Source organism: Uloborus diversus, chromosome 3, assembly GCF_026930045.1.
Source record: "Uloborus diversus isolate 005 chromosome 3, Udiv.v.3.1, whole genome shotgun sequence".
In the NCBI taxonomy this organism is placed as follows: Eukaryota; Metazoa; Arthropoda; class Arachnida; order Araneae; family Uloboridae; genus Uloborus; species Uloborus diversus.
This window is the reverse complement of record NC_072733.1, coordinates 157,190,944-157,201,671: the sequence shown is the minus strand read 5'-3', so window position 1 is coordinate 157,201,671 and position 10,728 is coordinate 157,190,944. Positions and strand designations below refer to the sequence as shown.

Below are 10,728 nucleotides of genomic sequence, written 5' to 3'. Positions count from 1 at the left end.
ATGAACCTATTTCATGGTTGAAAAAAAAAAAAAGAAATTTTAAATTACGTACCGAAAAGTTTAACTAGACATTCAAAAGATAAAAGTTAACCTAAATATTATATGCTGATAACAAGTATAATGAAATTACAGTATGTAAAAAAAAAGAGATTTTTTGCTATGTAAAAACACAAAGAGAAAACTTAATTTTGCACTTGATTTTCTGAAAGTCATCAAACTAATGAGAAAAAACAGGTTAAGATTTAAGAAATTCATTTTTTTCTGAAGAGAGTGGTATATGGCAAGTGACAGAATATTAATTTTTAAAATTCAAGTGTCATGTCACCTTTTTCCTGGAATTCACCAATATTAATACAGTTGGTCAGCATGTCAGTTTTAGCACCAAGCCTATAACCGTACACTCTCCAATCTACATTTTTCCAATGCGGTTCCGAGACGAGCTTCTCCATATGCCAGACCCTTGTTTTTAAACTCGCTGACATACCCTCTGGATGACCCTGATAGTTTTCTTTACTAAAATTAATGCCTTTACTGAAAAAAAACTAGTCATATGTTACAGAGATATGTCGATTATCTGCGTTTATTTAGTTGTTCACCTAGATCATTTATTAATTTACCATACTAATGAATTACTTGCAAAAATACTTTTTTCTGGACAAAAGTAGCATTATAGTTTATCTTAAGCTAAAAAAAATGTTGGTAATCACTTTGGTTTCGAGAAAAAAGCTTTAAAACCAACATAAGTTCATTACTTGACCATTCTGGTCAACTACTGGCATTAATAGCCTTTTAGACGACCAGTAGTTGACCACCCCTCAATCCCAGCATAAATGATTAGCAAATTAATGCATTTTTTTATTTACTTAGTACAAACATTGATGATCAGCGTGTATCAGTAAATGAACCTAAAGAATTAAATTTACCCTCGAGAAATACGATGAAACATTTTATCTCATGACAATTCTCACTAGTAAGAAAAGTGATTTTCTTGAAATTTTTTTATATGTCTTTATGATTGTACCGTCCTAATTCAAAACCTTAGTTACAACTATAAATTAAACTATAAATTACAAGAGAATACTTCATGTGATGCTATTAATTAGTTCCAACAAGATTTAGATTAAACATATCTACTTAATTCTGCTTATTTTGTACATATTAGTGCTCGAGTGGTCAACTACTGGTAGGTGGTCAACCACTGGCGAATCACCCTACTTGGAGTTAGTTCTTACCAAAATTAACTCCATGTAAGAAGTTACACAGTTTCATTTGACGCTTGTTAATTGTACCCCATAGCTTTGAGTTATAATAAAAATGAACGGTTAGACCCTTAAAATATGAAGATATTGGTTGCTTTTACTATTGATGTTTAACTATAACAATTTGTTACGGTTAGTTAATGGAAGAATATACAAGTTAGCACTATTTATCGTTCTCTTGAAGATCTCCCAATTATGTAGAAAAAAAGAGTAGTTGAAGTGCAAGTCTTTTGAAAAGCATTTGTAGCTTTAGAAGTCAAATTAGAAAAAAATCAATGGAACTATGCTAGCTTTTGTAATTCATTATTTTACGGTGCTTTGTTAGAAACTAATAAAAACATTATTTTCGGAATTGATTTCTTGCGACTCTTTTTCACCTTATAATCAAGTCAAAAGTGTGCAATTTAATTATCTACGGTAAAAGTTCATTCTTCTTTGATAACGAGATTAAATCGGGCTTGTAAACAAATGCTTGACTTTTTATCAATAAGCTCATCAGTACATTTTTATTCAAATCTGAACAATAAAGTTTAGTATAGAAATGCTAACTATCAATATTTTCACATAATACTTATCGCTGTTATTTGCATACAAAACGCCATAGAGCGTTCATAATCAGAAACGTCGTACAATGGAGAGTAAACATCTGTTCTCTCTTTCATTGCTTCCCCATCCTCCCCCCCCCTTTTTTTTTCTTTTTCCCAATAATAAGTAGTGTCAAAAGGTTATTAAGTATTATTGTCATAATTATTGCTCACAAGCAAAATTATTAAAGAATCATTTACCCTTCACGTTTATGTAATATCAGATGTATTTAAATATGATAAGAATTATTCTTTAACATTCCCACTTTAAAATGATCTTGCTCCAGATATGACTATGAACACTTATACGATCACTTTTACATATTTACTTGTACTCTTTGCAGGTGGCAAAGCATTAAAAAGCTATTGTTTGCCACGGGGAGTATTAGTTTCGGAACTGATAATTCTCGAGTTTACACTTTGAATCGTCAAAGACCTCACTTCCATGGGACTCGTCATCTGTTATTCGAGACATGATCTTTGTTAATCGGCAATGATAAGCAATTTATTGATAATGAAGCATTTTATAAATTGTGCGCTGTAAAACAACAGTCTCATAAAGCAAACAGGTAAGTTGTTTAATATGCATTTTATTTTCAATAATGTCCACAGAGTCATTTGTTTAGCAGCTTAAAGGAGTTGCGTTTAATTAATTTCATTGGCTTTGCTCGGAACTTTTCAACTTTATTCTTTTTATCAAAACCAATCTACAGGAAGGGGGGCTTTCAGAAGTAAGGAAAGTATTTCCAGAACTACTTAATAATCTCTTCTGCTAATAATTTTGTAAGCAAATTGTATACGTATTCATGTAATTATTTTTCTCTTGAGAATTGGACTAGTCTTGCCAACAACATATAGACTTGCCAACAATATACAAACAATAGTCTGTGTACTGATTTGCAACTGGAATATTTAGATAAGTCTTGTGATATCAATTATTAGAACTCGCTAGTGAAAATAGTTTTCGTAAACACTGAACTTAAAAGACCAAACACAAAAATGTGAAGCATGTTACATCTAATGTTGCATCTTTATAAATGTTGTAGCCAGAGTATGATTTTTTAAGAACTGCTGAAGCTTGTTATGGTACACAACGCAGTTGCAAAAGTTATTTAAAAGAAGCAACAACATAAGTTATAAACTTGTAGTAAGGAACTGTTTAAAAATATTAATACATCTAACATCCTAATTTTATTCAATATTTTTTTAGTGAAATCAGATATCTAATAGGGTATTAAAAATAGCTTTCCTCATGTTATGCTAAGCTTTGGAAGCTCTTACTTATGTGATTAGTTCATTACAGAAGTTTAATAAATCTTAATATTGCAAAACAGTTTATCAGCATGTTAAATCGATTCTTAGCAACAGTGTAACCACTTTCAAACACTTTCTATATCATAATCTATATCGTTAAAAATAATCCTCGCCCATGATATATTAGTTAATTCATTTTCATTTTAATGTAGGACTCAAATTTAAACAAAAAGCTTGTACTTAATCAACTTCGATTAATTGACTCTTGTCAACAACTAGTTTTATGTCCCCTAAATACTACACTTTCAGCGTTCAGATATTGGACAATATTGAGGGAGAACTGAGATTAAGTTATTCTCTCCATAAAATATTCCAATTACAAGCAGGTTCGGTGGATCAACAGTATGATCAAATATTTTCGCATTGAATAATTTCTATCGTATCAAAAACGTTATCGGTTTAGAATATATTATGTATATTGTAATGATTGGTTAATGAAAAACGCGCACTATGCTATACCGACAAGAACACTGCTAATGATCAAAATATTTTTTCTGTTTGTTTTTCCTTTTTTCTTTTTTTTCGATGTTAAGAATTTAGGCCAATAAATATATAATTTTTTAAAGAACTTAGAACATTGAAACGTATACCAAAAATAAATTTTTTTACCTACTTACTCATTCTGAAACATCTTTTTAAAAAATTTGAAAAAGGCCACGAAACCATTTTTCTTTTGAAAATTTAACGATTTCTCTAATGAACTAAGGGTTCTCAATTGAAATTTTTTTGAGATACCTATAGTTAAACCCTTTTATTTTGAATTTTACAAAAGTCATTTTCTCAAAAATCTCAATAGAAAGAAAAGCGTACATTAAGCATAAATGTAGCACAATTTTTTTTTCTTCAATCGATTGAATTGAATTCGCAATTATTTTGATATTACCTTTTCAATGAGAGAAAACATTGTTTGTTATACTATTATAAACATTATTTAAGAACTCTAATTCAATATGATGGTCCATAAATCCTTCTAGAACTTTTCATAAGGTAAGAAATAGATGATCATAAGTTATGATGGGAATAATTCACTTTCGTCGGGCATAAAAATTTTAAATCATTAATATTTTCAGACAATGCACTGTAAAATTATAATAAAATAGATAACTATAAACATATTTTAAGAACTCTAAATCAATTTGTTGGTCAATAAGTCATTCTAGAATTTGTTATAGGGTAAGAAATAGATGATCATGAGTTATTACGGGAACATTTCACCTTCGTCAGGCATAAAAATTTTAAATAACTTATATTTTCAGACAATGAAACGTTTCATTTCCATAATTTTTGTTATATATCTGCGAGTAAATAATCTTAATATTTCAATGTTCAAGTTTTCTTTTAAATCTACTTCATTATCATAGTATAAAAGCAACACGTCTACGTATTAATCTGAGAATAAATTCCGCATTTTTTTTTTTTTTTTTACCGTCAACATTTATGATTTTTTCCTTTGCTTCAAAATAACTTATAAATTTAATTCAAAATCAATCAGAAACAATCCAATTATTTTTTTTCTGTGTGAATAAAAATGTTACTGCCTTTTTTTTTTTAGAAAAATGAGGAACGTTCTTTGCATTCTTCTTGTTCTGGCCATTTTTGTGGCAGCTTCTGAAGCTGGCCTTTGCAATTGGGTCTGCAGGAAAGTATGCAACACGAAAGACTACTGTGAAACTTTGTGCACTTTCTTATGCACTGACCCTGATGAAGTGCAGGTATGTATAACATAAATAATGTTTGTAATTTTCTTAATAATAAACTGCTCAGCGTTCACTATGTAAGATTTTAATAAAATAGATAATGGGCGAAAATAATATGAGACACAACAAATCAAATAGGAAAAACTTAAATTCAGATAACATAAACAATTTCAATTTGTATAAGTAATTTCAATTTTTGCAGCATCAGTAGTTTTTGAGAACTTCTAAAGAACATCAACTGATTTCAATGATGTTTGACTGACTTTACTTTTCAAGAACAATTTTAAAATTTAAGAGATCACTTCTCTGTATCAGAAAGCCTTAAATGCATTTAACATCATCATTCAGCAAAATGAGAGTTATTCTCTTAAAATAACAAAACAAAAATAACATTAACTATATGATCGTAACATATTTTTGAGCACGATTGAAATGCAAGTGTGAAAATATTATTCAGTTTTTGTAATTTTTTAAATCATTTTTGTAAAAGAATTTGTTTCAATCAACGAACATATCGTCGCCTCAGAGCAACAGTAGGTAGGAGCAACAGTAACATCTTAGTGTTATTTCTGTGATTAGATGTCTTACTGTTGCTCTGAGGCGACGATATACTAAACGTCATGGTGTGAAAAGTAGAGGTATAAAAGGCATTTTGTCAAAGTATTTCAGTTGAGCATTGCAATTAAGTGTTCTGTAAATGAACGGTTTTTCCCAGCAAATATATCCTATAACGCTAAAAACAAAAGGTAATTGATAGTTAATGTCTTTTTCATGATATTGGAATTACTATTCTGATGTGAGGTATTTTCTTGATAACACTTCATGATAGTTATGTTATCAAGAGATGTTTCTTCAGATTGTCCTGTGATATTTTTCTTCACATTCAAAGGGAAGTTTTAGGGAAACAATTAATTAGTGCCCACATTTATATTTAACTTTAGTTAATTCGCTTTCTATTTGCTAAATTTAGTTAATTAATACTTTCAGTAGCGAAACTGAAGTAGTATGATACTAGAAAATCCTCTTTTTTTTATTACAAACTTTAGGTGTTTTTCATTGATTCGTTGAATTCTAGAGTACAAACTAAAACTTCATTCATAACTGGTGTTTCATTCAATTAAATTTCCTTTATTATGACTGAATTGGGATCTTAGTTGGTTGTATTACTGAAGCAGTTGACTTTAATTTTTAAATGACGTCATTAACAATCTTCAGGTGTTAAACCTGAGGAATGAAGAAGAGATGTAATTCTCATGTGATATTTTCATAGTCGAGTTCATAATGTAAAACTTAAAAATCGTGAGGGGACATGATACGAAGTAGTCATGAGCGTGTACATAATCCTCAAGTTCAGTTTAGTTTCATTTTTGTGTGAGAATATTGTTAATGAAAGGTAAAAATACTCGTTGTATGTTAAGCGGATACTGCATTAATCGTAGTGATATAAAATAACATGTAGCTAAGTCAACTGTTTAAATTTGTACACATAACAACGAAATTCAAAACGCAAACAATCCAAAAATGATTTTGGTAGCTGAGAAAAAGATATTTAGCTTAAAATTAAACAATTTAATGGTTCTGTTATTAAATATAGGGAAATTATACGTTATATTATAACTATAAAGCAACATCTAACCAGAGAGTAAACATTACAGTAGAAGTTTAAGGTTACCCTTTCGCCAACGCGAAACCGGTTTTAACAACGTAGCTGGAAAGCACCACCGCTAATGGAGGTGTGTTTCGGAGAACGGAAGTGTACACCAACCCGCTGCAGGAGGCGAGTTTTCAATATTAAAATTCCACCGTACCTTACGTGTCTATCTATGTCATTAATACTACTCCTCGAGAACGACAGAGAATTGAGGGTCGAACCAAGTATCGATATATTCAAAATTTCACGAGAAACTTAGATACCCCGGTCTCTCCTTAATACTACTTTAATTAGTGGAGTTGTTAATTTGAAAGTCAATTTTCTGCGATGTTTCACAGATTTATTCCAAAATTATTTCTGGCAACTTTCGTTAAGCTCATGTTCTTAGTTACTTTTTTTTTTTTTTTTGGAGTGAGGGCCCAATTTTGTTGCTTTACAATGCAAGATTTTTTTAGATAAAATTTCAAAAAGGAATCGGTACAGCTTTTTGTAAACATTTTAATTTGGAAATGTACTAAATTTAGCAATGTGTTGGTTTATCATTAAAAATGTCCTTGCAGTGTTAATGATTTTTTCTATTTTTTGCAGGGAAGCGTACAATTTCCAGAATAGGATTAACACAAAGTGTAAGGAGTTTTTTCCTTGATTGTTTCTCCTTACGACTTTATCTATAACAATACATTGTACATTTATTACTGTTTTATTCTGTCTTCCTTATGCTTGTCTAGTACCACTTAAAATGCAAGCGTCAGATAATTTATTTAATTTTTCATAAGTTTGAAAATGAGGAAAGAAATACCAAAACATGAACATTTATTTGAAATTGTGTTCCTAAGTTTACAAATAAGATTAAACGTTAAAAATAATGCTTATGTATCAAAATGTAATCTTTAAGCAGTTATGTGCAAACGTATCAAACGTACTGTAAAAAATTGGTTTGGAAATGCAAACTTCTTCTCTATTCATTGACCTACTTGCAATAATATAACTGCATATTCCAACTCTTATTAGCTTAGGTTAAAATGCTTCGTCAATAACATATACTATGGTTATCTCAAAACATGGGAAAAAACACTGTATAGTAGAAAATGCTCATTTACTTATGTACTTGCCTGTGTATCGTATATATTTTCAGTAGATATAAAACGAAATAAGCTGGATAGAGAAAAAATACGAAGACTAGAATACAGAAATACAGTAGGCACTTGTTATATCGCACTTGCCTATTACAAAAACGATATACTATCTGAAAACATAATGTAATCGATGTTATAAAGGAGGTAATGTACACGTAAATCCCATGTGTTTGTTTCCAAAATTTAAAGATAGGAAATTTTTTTTTAAGAAAAAGTGTCAGCAAAAAATGTGTATTATCCTATTGGTACTTTTGATAAGCTATATTTATTCATTTATTTATTTTAAATTAAAGAAAATACTAAGTCGCTTGTTATCTTGTGCTGCTTAGAACTTGCTGCATACTTAAAATTAAGAACCGAAAATCTTTAACGTGCTTTCAAACTTTAAGAGGCAGGGGTTTAATTCCCCCTTTTTTTCTTCTTTTCTTTTTTATTTATTTATTTATTTATTTATTTGTAAGGTGCTCAAGAAGTTAAACACAATTGTTTGGTATATGTTATATTTTTTCTCTACTTTGGAGACGCAAGCACAAGAAAAGCGATGCATCCGAATAACAAGATGTGAAAGAACGAGATGTCACTTTTCATTATGAGAGATACTTTTTAACAATGACGAAATAAGATAGCTGGAGGTTTGCAGTTAACTTCGTTAAATCTAAGGGACCAGTTCCATCGGGCAATATTTTAACTGATTAGAAAATTTTACTTTGCTTAATTTGCATTTTCAATAAACTTCTTAAGGTAATTAACGAAAACTATCATTCTGTTTGAAAAAAAAAAACACAAATGGAGATAAATGACAAAACATAAGTATTGTAATTTTCTATAATATAGTTGAAAACAAATAAAAGGAAAACAAGTATGAGCAATTCATCGATCAATGAATTTAACTCGAAAAGCTGATTTGAAAACTAATGTTGTCTATTTTTAGTGTAAATTAATCGCATTATTTCAAAACTTCTTCAATTATCGCAATCTCTAAACATAAACTTACTCCTTATTATAAATTTATGCAGATAATTTGTTTCCGCTTTCAAGCTTGTTCTTTGCATTTGTCATCCTTCTTTTCAAAATACACTTTAAAAAACTGCTTTACTTTGAATTAAAAATAAAAAATTATTATTATTATTATTTTTTGGAAAAAAATATAATAAAAACTTTTAACTTTTCAGTGGTTAATGTTTTCTACAAAGTAATTTCACAATTTGTAGTTTTTCGGGAAAAAAAGAAAAGGCAGTACTTGACGGTATAATATAATGAAAAAGTTTTTTACTCATTAATGTTCTTCATAAAAGAAAGTCACAAAAAGGGCTTCTTTTCTCCAGGTTTGTCAATTCTTTTAATAACATAGTAATATTAAAGATAAAAATTGCAGTTAGTAAAAATAAAATATTGAAATTTGTTCGCTTTAAAAAATTAGTAAAAACTTAATATATTTAGTATTTTTGCGTTTTCTTTAAATGCATTACATGATTTGCAATTTTTCGCATGGAAGAAAAGGCACTAATTAGCTACTACTTCCAATAATTAAAACGTTTTGTACTCGTTTTGAACGTATACGTTTGTGAAACTGAATTTTTAATTGAAACACTGTCCAAAAAAGAAGGTAATGAAAAGTGCTTCGCTTCTTTGCGTTAGTTGTTTATTTTATTCTATGAAATATTTTATTTACAGTATAAAAGTTATTATTATTTTTATTTTCTTCAATTCTACGCATTTCAAAATATGCATATAATTAGTTGGCTTCAAAATACTATGCAAACTATTTACATTTCCGAATTACTGAAAAGAGACATCTGAAAAGTTTAAAAGCATTCTTTTACGCACAAGGTTACTTGTAAACAATCCTCTCTCATAATTATTTTAGTGAACGAAATGTTATCAACATAAAAGAAAGTCTGACTGCATTTTTTGTTTCTTTCAGAGTCCTACAATAAATAACTTTGTCAACAGGCTGCACATTACAGACGAGAACACAGAGAAAATGACCCGCATCTCACAATAGCTTATTTGTAAAACCAATGAATCTGATTTATGGATCAATAAAATAATATTCCAGACAAAACGATCTGTTTTGTGGTTTTAGCACGAGTAGAAATATGGGTAAACAATTTCTAGATGGTCAAGATTTATGCTTCTAATGGTATTCCAGCTCATTTCATATGTTCTATTCATAGTAGAACCTTGAAGCTGTCTTGTGTTTATTTAATGCAGGGGGGAAAATGTTTTTTTCTCTTTGCGTTTCAAACAGCTTTCGCTCCTTATTTATTTCATCCGTTCAATTTTCTGCTTGTAAAAACATACTCTAAATATGAAACAATAGTAAAATGAATTTAAGAACATACCAAGAAGTTTAATAGTAGATATGATTTATATCTGTATTAACACACGTAAACAGCGATTAATAAACTTTTTTCAACTATAAATTGTTTACAGCTCGTAAATGAAATTGCTTGCAGCTAGAATACCTGCGATAATACAGAGGGAATTTAGAATCAAGAGTTTTTTTTTTTACTTTTTTTAACTATCATAAAATGATAATTTCTCTTCTCAAGAACGAAGATGATGCACAATAACACACATACATATATATATATATATATATATATATATATATATATATATATATATATATATATATATATATATATATATATATATATAATTTTATGTAAATACGTAAATGAATTTAAATAAGTAAATAAATCTATGCTATTCGAAAGTGATGATGCTACCCTGTAATGCAGAAGTTTCACTTCTATCGTATGCCTTTGCGACACACCTTGTTTTTTCGTTACTATGAATTTAAAATACCAATTTAATTGGCTGGTTGGCAACACTATATTGTATGAAATAGCACGCTATTTTTATTTTTATGTTCCTTGCGCACTAACACTATCATTAGCTATTAGCTTGCAGTGTGGTCAAGATGGAGTTTTTACAGGATCAAAGAATTTTCATTGTTGAACAATATTTAAAAATATTGCTCATTCATTTGAAGCAAATCTGAAACATTCAACAATAATACTTCCGAATGTTTCTGCACCCCATCAAGACAACTCTCTTTCGATTAATATCTAGCTTTCG

At 29.2% G+C, this 10,728-nt stretch overlaps 1 long non-coding RNA gene across 2 annotated transcripts; it reads left to right on the top strand.

Annotated features, from left to right (window-relative positions):
- The first annotated feature begins 2,278 nt into the window (after nucleotides 1-2,278).
- LOC129219206 (uncharacterized) lies at nucleotides 2,279-9,700 on the top strand. Of its 2 annotated transcripts, none has more exons than XR_008580378.1 (4): nucleotides 2,279-2,412; nucleotides 4,710-4,869; nucleotides 7,094-7,131; nucleotides 9,566-9,700. It is a non-coding gene; the product is annotated as an uncharacterized LOC129219206 (long non-coding RNA). The 2 variants fall into 2 exon arrangements; XR_008580379.1 differs by lacking the exon at nucleotides 2,279-2,412 and adding an exon at nucleotides 2,465-2,574.
- Nucleotides 9,701-10,728: the final 1,028 nt, after the last annotated feature.